The sequence below is a fragment of the Ostrinia furnacalis genome, unplaced genomic scaffold, assembly GCF_004193835.3.
Source record: "Ostrinia furnacalis isolate ACB-3 unplaced genomic scaffold, ASM419383v2 OfSCF2378, whole genome shotgun sequence".
NCBI lineage: Eukaryota > Metazoa > Arthropoda > Insecta > Lepidoptera > Crambidae > Ostrinia > Ostrinia furnacalis.
In genome coordinates, this window is record NW_021132617.1 from 750,572 (window position 1) to 769,292 (window position 18,721).

The 18,721-nt window shown below is 36.4% G+C and overlaps 1 protein-coding gene across 3 annotated transcripts in view; it reads right to left on the reverse strand.

The window, feature by feature from the left end:
- LOC114355276 (uncharacterized) overlaps positions 1 to 18,721 on the reverse strand; it is a 157,738-nt gene that overhangs the window by 105,667 nt on the left and 33,350 nt on the right. For all 3 annotated transcript variants that reach the window (XM_028308036.1, XM_028308038.1, XM_028308037.1), the window contains one exon: positions 4,230 to 4,253. The gene's annotated coding sequence lies outside the window, so the exon portion shown is untranslated. The remainder of the gene's footprint in view (positions 1 to 4,229; positions 4,254 to 18,721) is intronic.

Below are 18,721 nucleotides of genomic sequence, written 5' to 3' on the forward strand. Positions count from 1 at the left end.
ACGGACATGTCTTCGCAACATTGATATTTGTCCGACTTCCTTGACGTCAGCGAGATCAAAAAAATCCTTTATTATATCTTGTTTTGCACCTACTCTATGGCCCTTGGGACGAGAATTCATTTCTCGTCGCTGTCAGTCAGCGTTGTACAGTGCGGGATAGATTTAGATGTACGGGACTCGATGGGAAGACGTGGTCAGTGCGGTATCTCGCTCCTTAATTTCCCCCGGGACCCTGCGTTCCAGTCTACGACAAATCGAACGGGTCCGTTCTGTACACATGTCATAGGGCACGCGATCAGATTACTTTTACAAACAGCATTAGACGCCGCAAGTAAAAGCTTCCGACGCATTAATGGACGGCTTTATGAAAGGGCTTTGTCACGTCAAATCTGAGTTGTTTGATTTCCGAATGAAGTGAGTTTCCTGTGACTTTGTAAGAGTAAAGATTCTCCCATTTTTCGTTCCAAATAAAAGAGTTATGGCTTAATAGTCGTGAAACCAATTCTCAAGAGCCTTTTAAAAGCTATAAAATGACACATTGTAATACATTTTTTATTAAAAATACCTAGTCACTAAACGACTTCTACCGTAAGCCTAGGCAGACCACCAACTTTTAGTCGGCCGATAGTTGGGTTCGATTTTAATTTGTATGAAAATCAAATCGGTGTAATGTGCCCATTTCCAGTCCATATTAATTAACAGCTCGACTCAACTATCGACCGAAGAAAAATTGGGAGTCTGCCCCTAGGCTAGACTGTAGGTAGATTCCTAGATCAGATAGATTTCAAAATTGAATGTTTAGTAAGAGCGTGATCCTATTTTACTTGTATTGCCAATATAGAGAGAAGTTTTCCTACATTGACGATGTTCTTCACTCGACAATTGAAATTACGGTCCGACCGTAATGGTAAATTACGGTGTTTCCTTCATCCTTAGCCTTGGGGAAAATTGTAATAGGAAGCGAACTCGGTCAATACAAATAACAACATCATTAGCGATACGCTATCACATGCCAACCGCTCTGGTCATTATCAACATGTCACGGGCCATATTAAGTTTCTAAACAATATTAGCACGAATACGTGAAAGCTTCCGTTGTTCGGATGACCCCTCATTTGTTCGTTGACAATATATTTTGAAGGGTAGTCCTAAAATCCGATCTTGTAGTATTAGGTTTCTTTTGTATTTATATATATAATTAAGGTTACCAATATGGATCTATCATGTGAGATAAATCTATATTTATACATACATTTATTGGGTAGTTGAAGGTAAAAGTAATAGTGACCGAGTTTCTTGCGCTGCTTCTTCTCAGCACTGGCTCATTTGTAGTCCCGAAGCAGTGGTGGAGTTAACGTAATATTCGGACGTGTAAAAGAGATTTTCATAAATCTACTTGCAAAATAAATGAATTTGAATATACTGTACACTTAATGAAAAATTAACCTACGACCTTAAGCTATCCGGAAGACCCATCAAAATAATATAAAACGTAGTTTAAGCATACACTAACATACTGCGTAACTCATTATGTAATATAAGCTCTATCAAGACTTATAAAAGCTGTACGAACAAAGAAAAAGTTTATGGGAAGTAGAAATTCTTTCAGGATTCGTCCTCGAACACTTCCGGAACGGAGATGGCGGGCGTTTAGCAAATGCCTAGCCTTTTAGTGTCGTCTTCCCAACTATTAAGCGGGATAAGTCGCTAAGCTGTCTTTGTGAATTAATTTACTTAATCGAGTCTTTATAGTTAGTAATAACCATCTTTGTATCCTCTTGGTCTGTAATACTACAATAACAGTTCATTGATATTCATTAAGAGGAGCAAAAATCTTCCGTTGTCCCTTTTTTCGAGCTATGTAAGGCCTAAAAATACGTCTGTCTTTCTACCACGATAGTATGGTAGATCAAAATTCTTGCCAGCACGTACTTAAAAATTTTAGCAAAATTATTTAATTTGGATAGTAGTTATCCTAGTAATACTGGTACTTGGCAAATACTTTACAAAATTCAATAAAATAAATTATCTATTTACGTTTCAACTCAGCTCAAGGTTAATAATGCACAGAAGGTAGTTATTATGCGTTTAAACAGACACAAATTAAGGTTGTTACCTAAATGAAAACGTGAGCACTTGATCGATAGCATTTAAAACAATGTAACAATTAACGAGGGCTAATATAAACAGACATAACGCTTGCGTAATGCACAGACCGCTAAGGGCTACAGCAAACGTGCTGGTGTTAGCATCGGCGATCGGCGATTTTGCGACTGCATCGATGCACTATCGCGATGTCGCAACTTCATGCTTTCGGACGCGGTATTGGGATCGCGCATTTTAGCCACTGCTGCTGCGTCAAGCTTCCAAAAAGCGACTCAATCGCCGCGTTTGTCATTTTAAGAGTAGGAGCACCGTTGATTTTTCGTCGGCCGATAGTTTAGTCGTAGATATTTATGGGAGTGCGCACACTACGCCGATTCAATTTGGCCGATTCTTCATACAAATTATAATCGGGCACAACTATCGGCCAACTAAAAATCAACGGTGTGCGCCTACTCTTAAGTGTGCGGTGTGGAATGTGTGGTCGCGCTGCATTCAGGTTTTGAAAAGCGGCTAAATCGCCGATCGCCGATGCTAAAAGTCCATTGTGTGTCGTGGCTCTAATACAGCACGAACGATTACAATCACATTACATTACCCGCTTGCAAAAACTTACGTGTGCATGCATGATGAATAAAATAACATTACATTAAATCATAATTGCATATTTTTACGACACATCATTTGTATGCGACGAGACTTTATTACTTGTTAGAATGCTTAGTTTTATCTTAGAGGTTTAATTAATAAGAGAAATAACTAATATAAAATAATTGAACACCGTACCTATTACTCGTAATTCAGTGAAAATCTTCTTTCACAAATCCGAATACTTTGAAAATATGTGCGCCTGGCAAACGTCGAATTCTCCAAAAACTTTTCAACCCTCATCTGAATTGTCTCAAATTCACCCTTATAGGGGGGCGACGTTTTTAGTTAATAGAGGAAAATTTCCTCGGAATTCTTTGCCTAAATTCTCACTGGTCTATATTTTTTGGCATTTAAGAGTTGCATATCCAACTAATTGCTGTGCGTGGTCAGAGAGAGAACAAGTATAAGAACTCTTTTATTGGAATATAAAAGTTCTTTATATGCTTAAAAATATCGTAAGGGAACCGCGAAAATACTTTTGTAAGCAAAATTATGGCCTTAACGGCTTTGATCCGGTCCATGCACACAGTATAGTTTCGCTAAGAACTAAAAAACTTCAATTTGCCATTGCCTGACAAAATGTTCTGTGCTCAGCGTTCTTTGAACATGAAAGGGGAGAAATATTTTTCTTTAGTTAAGGGTATTCTTTGTAATATTATATTTTGGAAGCGTGCACAAAAATATCGTCCACTTTGATGTGCTTTGCCTTGCCAAGTTCTTGTACGCCATTTTGTTTCATTATCATTTTAATTTGGGTGGAACCATAAAAAGACTTGCATACTAAAAACCGCATAATATGCGTCCTCTCTAACAAATAAAAACCGTGTTTCATGGAATTTAAAATTTCACTGTTATAATGAGCATCACCTATGCAGCTTAAAAACGAGATACACTTATTTTAACCGAGCAAAAAAACTCCATTCCTCATAAACCTGTAGTAATGAGGACAGCACGTTTATATTAAACATTTTGCACGGCAGAGCTTTAAGCTTTGGCGAACACGTGTCGTGCTTAGCCCCGTTAAATCCGTTATCGACAACGACTCTCAAAGGATTTAATTTCCTGCCAGCGAAATGAAAATCGATTAGTTTGATTTCCGTGGCGCCGGTCCGATAGTTCCCGCTCAGCCGAATTTAATAAGACATGCTCTTCTAAGTGGGGCAGGTAGGGGCCACTTACGTTCGATGGTCCACTTCTATTTAGTGGAAATACGTGATGTGCTGTACTGGAAAACTGCTCGTACAGATAGCACATAGAGCTTATGACTCTCAGACATCTTATGTACTGGTAATAGAAGCTAGTTTGTAACAAACGTTTTTGTAGACTGTAACAATGCTTCTAGTGTCCTAATTTTTTTAACAAAAAAAAATTGAACCGTGAATTTTTAGGTCTTACAAAAACAAAATGACACCAAAAGTAAATCCAAAAATCACGGACTCATCGATCCGAAAGTATAGCCACAATAATTTACTCACCAAAGACGACGTGGCTCTGTCCTTCTGAAACAAACAAATGAGTAACTTTTAATTAAAATCCTTCATTCCAAACTTTATGATTGTTCTTAATAATGAATTAGAAACTTGGGATTCGAATTTGCGCCTCATTTCGCTGCTTGCTATAGTAACTATATCTATATAAACTGTCTACGCCACGAGGGATCGGTAGCAACGAAATCACTTAGTATAAAGTTATAGGAAAGTAATTTTCTATTATAGTTTACGTAGGGCTGACAGATCGCCGTAGGGCGTCGTGGCGCTAACTGCCCTGCGTTTCGAAATATCATAAATGACTTATTTTACATGTAGAGCCAAGTTATTTAAAATAGGGTTGGCCCTTCTACGAAGAGGGATATCTTTCGAGGATGATGACAGAAATGAATGCTTTGATGTTGTCACATATTTGTGACATAAGCGTTTGTGCGTGATACATATGATATTATGAAGGGATGTTATAAAATACGTTCTGACTTTGTTAGAAAAAAATAATACGGAAAGGAAAGTTAGGTAAAAAAAACTTACTCTAAAAAATAAGGTGGAACAATTTTTGTTATTTTCAAACTAGTTTATTAAACATGAAGTCGGTTAAAAATAGGAAAGCTTATTTGTATGTTTGATGGTTTTGCAAAATCCAGTTATATACGATAAATACGATAATGTTATTGTTTATGGAATAAATGACTATGACAATGACTTAGCAGCAACTAAAAGTGAAATTAATTAATAATTAATGAGGCACATTAGATAATTTGATTGATTCAATGATTGAAAATTATTTTAATTAAATCCAATTTAAACGAATGCTATTCAGAACAAAATTTAGAAAAGCCATTTTATTTAGGGTACGTTAGAAGCCCTTCATCCCATTGACGGTAAATCTGTTTCTTTATTGGTTGTCTCCTTAACCACTGTAAACCGCTTATACCCACTAATATCCAGTTTTAACAACCTTCAGGGCTCGTCATTAAATGACTTTTTTGAAAGGGAGTTAGCATGTTGTTGAACATTTAAATGAGATATTTAATAGATATTTTATTGGTCGGTCCTCGATTTGAAAATAAAGGACATTTCGTTAATGAGGTAAAAAGGTTATATTATACTATCAATGTCAATTGAAGATAATTTGTTTTTCAAATTGATCTGTCATTTGTTATTTTACTAGTTGATGGGATTCGTTTGAATGAGATTTGGGTTGTCACAGTAAACGGATTGTGAAAATCTCATAGTAATTCTAAGCACTGTACACATTGCCGGAGGCCACGCCGACAGCTAGCACATTTCTAATTTTTCAATTTGAGAATTAACTTTGATGATTATATCATCGTTACAATGCCGACACGCATCGGCAATTAGGTGTGTAGAGCCTTTGTGCCTAACATTTGAAATCGAGAAGTGCTATTTGAAATCAATGAAAGTTTTTAAGAATCACGTAGTTCTTTCTACAACAATTACGCAAGTCTTTCTATTCTATGGATATTTAACTGCCGAATTTTAATGTTAAAAATTGATATTTCAAGGTTCAGCTTTTTGTCCCCTAGTGCCCTAATATCTATGTATAAATGTATATTTTATTTTATTTTAGTGTGATAAAATATACAAAAAATATTAAAACTAGAGTAATAGTACCAGAAACGACTACTATAGCATTTAGCTGGTACACCTGTTAAAATGTTTGTAAATCAAGGCAGCTAGAGGAAATACAGTAAAAGCCAGGGTTTAACTAAATCTCGACTGACAAGTTTATGCACGAGGCTCATAGCTATCTCCGACGGATTTGGCTAAAATTTGCTTTGAAATTCATAATGGAAATGATATTTTGGTGATTTAAGATACGGAATATTTTATTTTGAAATAAACAGACGGACAAAATTTTGGTTTAGACCTACAATTTAAGCTATTTTTGAATATACANACACCCTGTATAAGTACAAGTAGCAGGAAGGCAGATGCAGTCATCATTGTGGGAGACCTTTGTTCAACAGTGGACGTCCTGGAGCTAAATGGTAATGTAGAGATGGATTTTTTTTAGGAGATAGAAAAACGTGTCCTTTTGTTGCAAAATACACTTGATAGAAGTGAAATCAATATTTGGGAATAATTAATGAGGACCGACGACATCGTAAAGGTAGCAGGGACGCAGGCCGCTACCAATCGATCGACGTGGAAAGCATTGAGGGAGGCCTATGTTCAACAGTGGACGTCCTATGGCTGAAATGATGAATGAATGAGGAACCTATTGGGATTGAGGCATGATTGGGAAAGCCCGCCGTACCCCCTTTAAGGGGATAAGGCGAGGCAGAAGAAGAAGAAGAATGAGGAACCTATAATTTTTCAAGTTACCAAAACACGATTTTACATACCTACAAAGTGTAAAAAGTTTTTAGTGTTACTATATTTCTATGGACGGCAAACATAATATCATGTTTACTTACGAGTGTTCTGTAGAAGTAAGATAAGGTATTCGCCTCCAACCATTATTATAGGCAATTTCCCTTGACGACTGTAATTTTCTAGCATTTCAATGAAATGTCTGACACCCAATTACCACGTCTAAGGAAAATCATTTAGCATGTACAGTCGTACGCATATTAGCCTATCAACAATTTGAAAATGTTTGAATGATTGTAAACCTTACTTTTAGGTCATAAAACTCAAAATAAAATTGACATTTTATGGTACGTTGATCTACATCGTTTGTACTAACTTGAATTAGTTTAATAGTTCCTCTACTGTAATTGGCTAAAGTAAATCTCTTGAGTTTCGCTCATTGAAATTTAAATGAATTTAAATACCACGTAGGTTTGAAAGTTTTAAACAATTTTAATTACATTTAGGAAAAGATACAATGTTCTAATGAAAGCACACTATTTAGTGTACAAAGAAAGTTGAACCGATCTGATTGAACCATGTTAGACCGTAAATTCAAGTCATAAACACCGGGGCTGTTAGAACTATAAGATGATTAAACAGAAAGTATACTCGTACATTATACAGAATGTCTCAAAAAGAGTACATAAGATATTATAATAAGAGTAGGGTGATTGCTATAGTAATTAGCTTATACATAGTTATTGGTAGGTATATTGGATTGTTAATAAGTAAGAGACAAAAATATTTACATTGGACTGCGTATTGCTCAGAAAAAATATTTGTCTCTTTTCCTCTCTTAATAACTTCCATTAGGCTTGTTTCTTTTTATTTTAGGCAAGTTGGTCAATTACTATGTATTGGCTAATTACTATAGCGATCACCCTACATGAGAATGTTGATAATTTTACTAATGGTTTTTTTTAAACATGATCATGCATTAGCCTATCATCTTCTTAAGTTTATACTTACACCTGTATACTTAACTACTTTTTCGTTATGGTTACCTACCCATATGATATATCATAATCTTAATTGAGGATAACCCGTTCCAGCTTATAAATAAAGATGATTAAAACCATGTTTTTTGCGCCAATTGTTTCTAGGAGTGTGGGTTGAAATCTTTGAACAAAAACAGTCTTACCTAACATGACATGGCATCATCTTTGGTGTAATCCTCATAAAAAATTGTATGGATTGTATGGAACACCTACCACGGTTATTTTTTATCTACATTTATGTATCATTAAACACCGTCTGTCTGTGCCTTATCTGATGGTTTGTTAATAGGATTAGAAACATATTTGTTGATACAAAATGCACGGTTACGTATGATATTACTTATCTTTTGTGTACATACACTAGCAAATATTATTAAACGATGATAAGTATTTTAAATGGCGACCACGAGCCGGAATACGTAGCGTGGGCTGGGCAGGCCTCCCACTAGATGTACCGACGATCTGGTGAAGGTCGCGGGAGGTGCCTGGATGCGAGCAGAGTAGGACCGGTCTTTGTGGAAATCCTTGGGAGGCCTTTGTCCAGCAGTGGACGTCTTTCGGCTGAAACGAACGAACGAAGTAGGTATTTATAAAGTAATCAAGAATAAGTGGTTTACTTTTATTATACCTACCTAGTAATTTTAATAAAAGTCAATATTAGGCGACGATATTTTAGCAGGATAACAAGTGTCCATTTCAATTTCTTCTCACTTAATAAAGTAATGTCCTCCTATATTTTCTGATGTTTTTGTAGGTAATGTTCTTATTTTTTTTTGCACCGCCTTCTCTCTGTTTGGCCCAATTAACTGGCAGAGAATGCCATATGGCATTAAGTTTTTGGGAAATAAAGCTTTAAATAAATAATGTCATGTAAAGAATAAGATACAAAATAATATGAATAGTTCTTGCAACTTACGAAGGCGAGTGAGCTTTACTCGTGTGTGTACGTAGTAATGTCTATCAAAACTTTTGAAAAACGAACAGTAGTGAGCCACCACTCATGTACCTAAAGCTCACTCGCCTTCGTGAATTACACAACTATACTATCCTAGAATGTCTTGTGGAATCAACTTAAAAGCATCCTTTTTTCGAAGACTGCCTGATTACCAGAGAAAGAGCAGGCTGTATAAATTCGCATAAATTTCCGTATAGCCGTTATCGAGGAAATAACTTCCACATAACAGTTGCGCGAGCGCACAGGTCGCGGAGAGAGCTGCGCGTGACCTTTGGCGACGATACCGAAAGTCAATTTGATGAGGATTTTTTTAGATAGAGTGATAGACAATCCATTCATCATTATATCATTATAAAAAATGATTATTGAATGAGTATAATGAATAGCTTCACAGGTAGAGGACCCTGGGGACCTGGTGTGAAAGTACCTATAAATAGTAAATTATTATACTTACTTGTGGTACAGTCAGCACGTCATTAGGCTTACTGGTTTGTTATAAACGTAGATGACCACAGTTGACACAACACAGCACTCACATTAAAAAAACATATTATCCTTTGTAATTTAGAGTGGAGTAACCGGTACCAACTCTTATAAGATAAGCCCTTTAACTGTCTTGAACCATATTTGTTAATTTAAAGCGTATGTCAAAACTGCTTAAATGTTTGCCCATTCAACAAATGTGACGTATTGTCTTATTAAGATAGTGTCAAATAGCCGGTTATTACCGCGCCTGTGATATATCGGGCCGCGTTGTCAACCATGTCTAAACTAGATTGATCGCCGAATGCTATTGAACAATGAAAGCAATATTTTATATTCCAGCGTATGTAGATAATATTTTCATGTTTATTTATTATGGTAATACATCATTGTTTGTTCCTGTCTAGTCGTAACTAAGGGTTACGATTGTAAATAAAACAGATCAACTAGAAAAGTGACACACAATGAATACCTAATTAGTGTTTGGAAGTAAATGTATTTACAAACAGAAAAATAAATATAGCACCTCAAATTAGAACTTTTTTTAATTTCTGTTTTTATTATTTTAAATCCAGCAGAGTAAACCCTCGAGCAAGTACAAAATTAATCCTAGATTTAATTATCCCGTCACTGATAAACTAAGAACGTCTCGGAAGGTGTTCCCTAAAATAACTTTATTAAACGTTAAGCTTAGTGTATAAAGATGTATTTTCTTAGCCACCAACAGCTTTAGGTAACAAAATGTTCTAGCATTAAAGTAGGTATTTGACTGAAGCCACCGCATGACCACAAAGTGTTTTAATATAGTCGTCTGCCAATTGGTACAGTTCTCCGTAAACCATACCAACTATGCCTAACTTGTGCCCAAACTGCGTTTATTTCACAAAATTACGTGAATTTCTAGTCCAGTTTCTAGAAATTCACGATTGACAAATATTAAATTCTACTTACTTTTTTCATGACCTTAGCTGTGATCATGGCGCGTGCAACTGTTGAAATATCGGCAACTCAACAGCAAAAAGGTGAATGGTATAAATCCTGGCATAATTCAATTAATGGTACGATTTAGTTACGCTCGGCCGAAACTTCGATGTCAAATTACGCCTTAGTGAAGACGCACCTTAAATAGCAAAGACGGCCATTTTAATTTCGCTGAGTCGCACTGAACTTGTTAATTAAACTTGTTTCATTCGATGAAACTGAGAATGAGTTCCCGAAATTAATCAGTAAGTACCTATTTGAATAAGTCGGGAAAAAGAAACTTCTAAACGGGCGGCCCTGAAGAAATTAAATTCATTCTGTAGAGAACTCGGCGCCGATTAGCATAATACAAGGTAAGATGAAAACTCGACTCTCAGCTGACGCTGGTCAGTCTTAGAAGCAATATTGTAATAACTTTGAAACGGTTCCTAAAACATGATGTAAATGATGATGATGATGATAAGATATCAGTGTACCTACCATGAGTTTACATTAGGTGTGCTCGCTAGCGAGTACGTCAAAAATCTCTATGAAGATTTTGTTTCTTGAAAGTAGCCACTAGGGGCGCTGCACAATATGTCATACAATTAATGTCATTTTTTTACGCAGTCGCTAGCGAGCACACCTAACGTAAACTCATGGTAAGCGCACAGTTGATTCAAAATTATCCTTAATTGTAACTTATACCATAAGTAGACAGAACAAACATGAATAAAAATGATTGCGTCACAACAATTGTGAACATTTACAAGAAAGAAAGAGCTGCTAATCTGCAGGTCTGTATTCCTTTTTGAAGCAACAAATTCGGAGCTAGTTGGAGAGAGATTATTCACGTTTCGAGCGAACGTATATGTATATTATAACTAATTAAAATTTATGAAGCAACAGTTGCATCGCGCATGTTAGTTTACTTTACCCGAAACCTTCTAACGTTCGCTTTAATAGTTATAATGGAATCGTCCGTGACGTGCGTGAAGTGTACTGAGAGGTTCCGTATCACTTCCTTCTTAAAATAGCATCCTCTAATGTAAACATGAACGGCCTTTTACAATTTTTAGTCTTATTGTCATACAAGGTTCGACTTTTTGGAACGTTTTCAGTCACGGTATTTAATTTTGTTCAACGGTTATACATTTGAAATCTTTAAGCATTTATTTAATAATTAGTATTTGTAACAATGAGTAGGTAAGTAAGATTGCGTGTTTATTTTTGTGTGCTTATTTTGTTATTTAATAAAAGTTATGGATGATAGAATGTTTCCATTTTTTAAGACAACAGGGAAGACCTGTTCTAATTGGTTGCTTTGTTATTAATTTTCCAAATGTTAATTGCAGGATTGTGCAAGATACCGCGACTTCAGGAAACTGTTTCAAGGATGATCTCGCACTTTTCGATTCATTAGTTATAAATGAGCAACCGATTTTTGTGTTCTACACTTTATTGTCAGAGTAATTCATTAAAACTTGTGATTCAGTTTCAAAAGGCGGAATTCAATGGAGCACCGGGATTCCGACTTCCAGTCTGAAAATTTTAATGAGAATTTCGTATCTCATTGCTTTAGAAACAGTCGGACGGCGATCTCCGCGTCAATTTATTTCTGTGTCGGACTCAAGTTCGGGTTGCGTCGGCTCCGGCGTCTTATTTGTCCGCACGTTGGGCTGAAATTAAAAGATAATGTGTCCAACTTCGCCCGTTCCCAAGTTAGGATAGCTGCAGATTGAAATTATTACCTGCCCGTTAGGGGCGGACGGACGGCTAATGCTCAAACTCCGCGATTTATACCACTGCCCAGATGCCGGCAACAATCACTATGACAAATAGCTTTTGTGCGTGCGTCCAAATTTTTACAATTGTTCTCATGAAATTCTGACCCTAAAGTTTACACAGTTTGTCTTCAGCAAAGAATCCAGCGCTTGATTACTGACGAAGATTTTCCGAGATTACAAAGGATACTTCCTTAGTTGTCCCAGTTTCGGGACAATCAAAGTTTAAATTTGAAGAAATACGAGTACATTTTGAAACGTCTCACCACTAATTTCAAGAGAAGTTTAGTTGCTCAGCTTGGCACATATTTTTAATTTGGCTCCCACTTTGGGAGTTTGTTAAACAGAAGATTGTTCGGTAGATTTGTTTCGAGTTGTTTGATCTACTGACACAAAATTAGGAACCTTTTTAATGAAACTTATCCGGCCGTTAATTGGAATTTGAACTTAAAACAAATTAGTTTCTTCCTCTTTGTATAAACTAGTTTCAGTAACACCTAATTGGAGGTAGTTAAGATTTTGAAATAGTAGGTGATTACCTATTTCCGTATGGCCTGTAGCCTGCACAAAGGAATATACTTCACATTTGACAACCCAGTATTTACTCGTAAGTTTCTTAGCAGACCACACACAACAAAAATATTGAACGTGATGTCATATTCACACACAAGGAAGCTAGACGTACAAAAGTAAAGGCATTACCTAATGGCGCGGGCCTCGTGACGCGGCCTCACGAGCCGAGCGGACATGTTATTAGAGACCCGCATGTGAGTAAGGGACCCTTGACACAGCTCACCAGGAACTGCTAAATCCAAGCCACGAGTATGCCAAATTCATAAGCAATGATAGACCACCCAGATGTTTGAAAAATAAGTATAATAAATATATTGGCATTGCAGGTTGGGTCAAAGCCTACACAATGCCGAATTTTGCGGACATAGGTAGTCAGAATCCAGGTATATTATGTTTTCAAATCATCTCAGGAAGGTCCATCAGATAAGGTTCAAATATCAATGTGTACCAATTTCATATTGCAATTTAAGTTAGAGCATTACAGAATATATTTTCAAAATTTTTAAATACTTTTCCTATTCTCTCAATATACGGAACACGCGATAAACGCATTCCACTTACACAAGGCCAGTTTCTTTGGCGAATATTTTCGTCCGAAGTTCACGACTTCGCGCCCTAATGTACATGTCAAAATACACGTTATGTTTACATGTAGGTACGTTTTGTTAGTTCCGCCAATATTACCCTTGTTGAGTCAATTCAGGGCAATGATCTTGAACTCACCGTGGGTAATTGAGTTATGACATTCAATTAATGAGCTGAAAAAGCTTATTACCGCTCTGAAGTATGATCGACGTTTTTATTAAATTTTCAACTTTATAAACCGTTAGCAGATTAAATGAGGCGATTGCTGAAATTATTTTTTTTCTGTTTCGCAGAGAATTTTATTTTGTTATTCTTTAATGGGACATAGATCGAACTTAATGCCACAAGGCATTCTCTGCCAGTTATTCTTTGGGCAAGGGAGAAAAAAAATACATTTCTTCTATTATTGCGCTGTCAGGCTTAGTACCAATACATTTAATCCAAGCGTCACCTAATGCAGATGACCAATACCGTGTACCTATCATCTGATAGCTACAGGATCGTACGATAAACGCAACGACCTTCGCCCATCTGTACATAATCCCAAATCGACACATGTGCTAAATCGATAATCGTTAAACGCCATACCGATGCAGGAAACACGAGCTCTCGGTAAGTTGCGATCGCGAAAGCGGACAAACCTGTCGCGTCTGTCTGCGGAGAGAGCGGCTGATCCTTCTGCTAATGTTAATTGATTATGGAAAATATACCATATCTTCTTTGTATTAAAATATGGCATTCTTTGTATTTAAAGTTTATGCGATTTTGAAGACGCTTAGTCAACATCACCGCTGGGTTATGTCACAGGTCTGAGGTAAAATTAATGTCAAATCAGTTGGTAAACAAAGGCTGATAAAATTATTCTAAAGATACCAATCTAACTGCCAAATACTTAAATTTTCTACTTCATGAAAGTTTACAATTATTAATGCTGGATGGAACGTCGCTCTAGTTTACATTATTAACATACCTATACTCGAACACAATATTTGATTAACAATCACCCGTTTCAAGTCGGACCCAGCTACCAGCATTTCATTCGTCCAATAAGTGTAACATCCAGTTACCGAGTCACGTGTTTGTGTAACCAGTATTATAAAATTAAATTAATAAGCACCAACATTTTTTCAGTCCTGAAGTGCCGAAGTAAGTAGACAGGCAGTTTAAGTATTGAAGCAAACCTGTCAAAAATTGTATAACAAACTTTTTCCAATATACGTACTAATCCTACCAGTTACTAGGTGTACAATCAAAATTGAACTGTAATATTTTTTTTTTATCCACAACGAGGAAGCTCTTGGCCTGTATCTCACCTGATGGTAAGTGACGATCAGGCCGAAGGTGGAAGCGAGCTTCACCCGGAATCCTCAACCACGGAGGAACTGGCTATCTTACCTCTAACTGGCGGAACACAACAATGCTGTTAACATTGTTGTTATGGCGACAGACTTAGGTAAGATGGTGGTAGCTAGCCAGGCGGAATTAGAACAAGCCCTACCACCAACCAAACCGAACAGAAAAATCTGCCCCCGCTGGGAATCGAACCCGGGACCTCTGCGTCTGAAACAGGTGGTCTTACCACTAGACCACAGAGGAGGTTAAAATTATTGGCTAATTGACGTAATTATATTATTACTAATTTTAGCAATTAAGTGTAAGTTCTTGTTATGACATAACCAATCTACACACACGCTGAACCCGTCTGTCGGGAAGTATGAAATCATACATCAGTAATGTCCTAATAAAATGTAGGTATACATATTTCCAAATGCGTTACTAAGCTTAATCTAAATATATAAAAGGAGAAACTGACTGACTGACTGACAGACCAACGCACAGCCTAAACGGTTAAACGTAGGCTTGAAATTTGAACTTGAAATTTGGAAGGGACGTAGTTTAGGTACCGTAGAGGTGCACTAAGAAAGGAATTCCCGAAATTCCCACGGGAACGGGAATTAGCTGGAAAATCCTTTTGTATGAAAAATCTAAACCGCTTAAGTTAGACGCTTGAAATTTGGTATGCAGGTACCTTAGTAAACAAAGCTTAAAAAAGGCTTTAAAGCTTAGGTACAACAGGATATCGCAAAATTCCCACGGGAACGGGAGTTAGCGGGAAAAAACATATGTATGAAAAAATCTAAACTGCGTAAGATAGACGCTTGAAATTTGGCATGCAGGTACCTTAGTAAACTTAAAGCTTAGTTACAACAGGATATTGCAAAATTCTTACGAGAACGGAAGTTAGTGGGAAAAAACATTTGTATGAAAAAAATCTAAACCGCTTAAGATAGATGAAGTGGGTAAAACGGGATCCACGCGTACGAAGTCGCGGGCGGCCGCTAGCTATCATCTATCTATCTATATATCTATATAAATAAAAATGAATTGCTGTTCGTTAGTCTGATTAAAACTCGAGAACGGCTGGGCCGATTGTGCTGATTTTGGTTTTAAAATGTTTGTCGTAGTCCAGGGTAGGTCTAAACGGTGAGCAAATACGCGCGCGATATTGTTTTTCTGTGACTGACAAAATTCCACGCGGGCGAAGCCGCGGGCGGAAAGCTAGTCGAGCATATTATAAGTTACTTGTCGTTGGAAACGATAAATAAGGCATGTGTTATATTTGTGACGCTACATTTTGCATAAATTCTCTATCGATAGATAAACGATTGGACATAATTTTCTGTGAAATCCACAACTGTAATACCTACAGCTGACAAATATGAAAGTAATGTTTATATGGACACAAAATTAACAGTATTAAGGTTAAAAAAAAACTCGAAATTGACAGCACACCTTTAAAATACACGCAGTTCTATTATCACCAAATATTTTATCGCCAGATTCTTAAAATGATTTCCATCATTAAGCTTCAGGTATTTTAAGGCTAGCAAAGCATATTTCTGCGTTGGCATGTCAAAGCTTAAGCTTAAATCATATTGACAGATGTTTTAAATGCTTTGAAATCATAATTAACGTATAAACACTTAGTAGCTACTTAAAAGGCGATTGGCATTTTCTTAATTAATTGATGTATTTATTTCGCTGTAATGAGATACAATTTATGATATTAAAATGGTGGATGGAATTTCAATCATAACACCAAGTTCTCATTTTGTTTTATTTTACAAAGAGAAGGGTAATTAATGTGTTCAAGTGTAAAATAATTCTTTGCTTGATTAAAGCCTGTTATCAAGCAGGAATCAAGCCTGTAATTGGCCTAAAATTTGAAATTCAGCCTGTGAGGCATGAAACTATGCGTTATTTTGAATAGAGTTTACCACCCGTATTCACAGACGATGCTTGCTTAAGTGAAGCAGCAAATCGAACGCACTGTGTTGATTAGAGCTCTGTGATTGGTTCGTGTGTGACACTGTGCGTCCACATGCACTGTGAGACCTCATAGTTTATGAATTAGGGCGTAAGTAAGGGTTTCATAATCATCATCATCATCATCATCATTTCAGCCATAGGACGTCCACTGCTGAACATAGGCCTCCCCCAATGCTTTCCATGTTGATCGTCCACCTTTACGATGTCGTCGGTCCACCTTGTAGGTGGACGTCCCACGCTGCGTTTTCCGGTAGGTACGCGGCCTCCATTCCAGAACCTTTCTGCCCCATCGGCCGTCAGTTCTGCGTACTATGTGCCCTGCCCATTGCCACTTCAGCTTGCTAATCCGTCGGGCTATGTCAGCGACTTTGGTTCGTTTATGGATCTCCTCATTTCTGATTCGATCTCGCAAAGTTTCATAATATTTCATAATATAAACCAAATACTTTTCTATCTTTATAACTATAACTCATGAAAGAAGTGGTTTTGCACTCATTTATTAACACTATCCAAAATACACAATAAGTGTAAAATACTCTTATAAAGATGATTATAGATGTGTAGATTACGTGTTTCATAATATTTTGTATTGATGACTTAAATCGGGTTTAGATAGCATTTTGAAAAGAAAGAATACGCGGAAATGGTGATAACGGAAGTTGAACAATCAAGATTAGAACCTGATAATATTACATAAGGATGCTTTTACATTTTATGACAGTAATTTCAATAATGTTCTTTGCAGTTTGATCCAATTACATAAAGACTGATATAATTTGTATAATATAAGGATTTGTATGGCGGGAAGATTAATAGTAGTAGTTAAATTAGTATTCGTACAGTCGCACGCGCAGCCTTAATAGATGGAAACAGACGACTATTTAATCGTTGTCTATGAGCTTGTTTACAATCTATTTTGTATGACTAATCCAAGATATTATTGACATCCTTTTACCTACCTTTTTATTGCCAAACTAAAACAAATAGCAAACTTATTCACACCTGTGGTTGGTTCATTTCAATATTATTAAGACTATTTTAATTCCAGAATTTACATAAATAATATTTATTGTTACAATTTTATTTCGTCTGCGTAAGTTGCGGAAAATGGCGGAGTTAATAATATTATGTTATCGAACTTTTCAATAAAATATAAATTTATCTATCATCTATGTTCATCAAAAATAATGTAGGACTCTAATGGTGAAAGAATTTTTCAAATCGGTCCAGTGGTTTCGGAGCCTATTCAATTCAAACAAACAAACAATACAATATTATTGAAGACTAGCTTTCCGCCCGCGGCTTCGCCCGCGTGGAATTTTGTCTGTCACAGAAAAACTTTATCGCGCGCGTCCCTGTTTCAAAAACCGGGATAAAAACTATCCTATGTTCTTTCCCGGGACTCAAACTATCTCTATGCCAAATTTCATCAAAATCGGTTGCGAGGTTTAAGCGGGAAAGCGTAACAGACAGACAGACAGACAGACAGACAGACAGAGTTACTTTCGCATTTATAATATTAGTTGGGATAGTTGAAGATGTTCTTTGTTATACTTATTTCTACATATTTTTTATCTCATAATTTAAAAAATAAAATCAAGATTTGAAAAATAAACAACTCTCGCTTAGTCATTCGTTACACAGTTCTTGCAGTTACTAATACAATTGCGAATATTATTAGAACGGAACTTTGTCATAAAGTATGTTATTATATCATGTTTCTTTGTGTTACATAGTATTGCGTTACTACTCCATTTCTTTAATCTAATTTTTAATAAAGGTTTTTTGTCACAAATGTAATTGACACTCGTTGTAACACATAGCTAATTTAAACATACATTTCGCAGTATACATATGCCTGTAACTGAAACGTGTAGAGACATTAACATAAAATATACATAGAATGTAGAGATTAAATACACGATAAGCATTTTTAGATCAAAAGGTCGTGTGGTTCAAGCCAAGTGATTAGGACCATTTCTTATCTGCCCATAGATTTTGTAATTCGACTATGGGACAAATATGCGAGCATCGTGCCTTCACAACCTGTCTGGCTAGAGAAGAAGTGGTTAAATCCTCCATTTGCTTCCATATTATAAAGCGGAGAGAAAATGACCTGAGGGCCTAACGTGAGTTTTCAGCAAACGCGCTCACTAGCGTCAAAAAATGACATTACATGTATGACGGATTGTACAGCGCCCCTAGCGGGAAACGTTCAAAAACTAAAATTTTCATTTTAAACGCGCACTAGTGAGCGCGTTTGATGTAAACTCACACTACTCAGCCCATTGACGATAAACGTGTTTTCGGTAAAGTTTACGACTTGAAAATGTAATTGCTATCAATTTTGTAAACTTTAGTTGTTGCTCATATATTTTTTGTGCATTGTATCACTTTCCGAAATCATATTTTTTCCACAATTAAGTGCGCAAG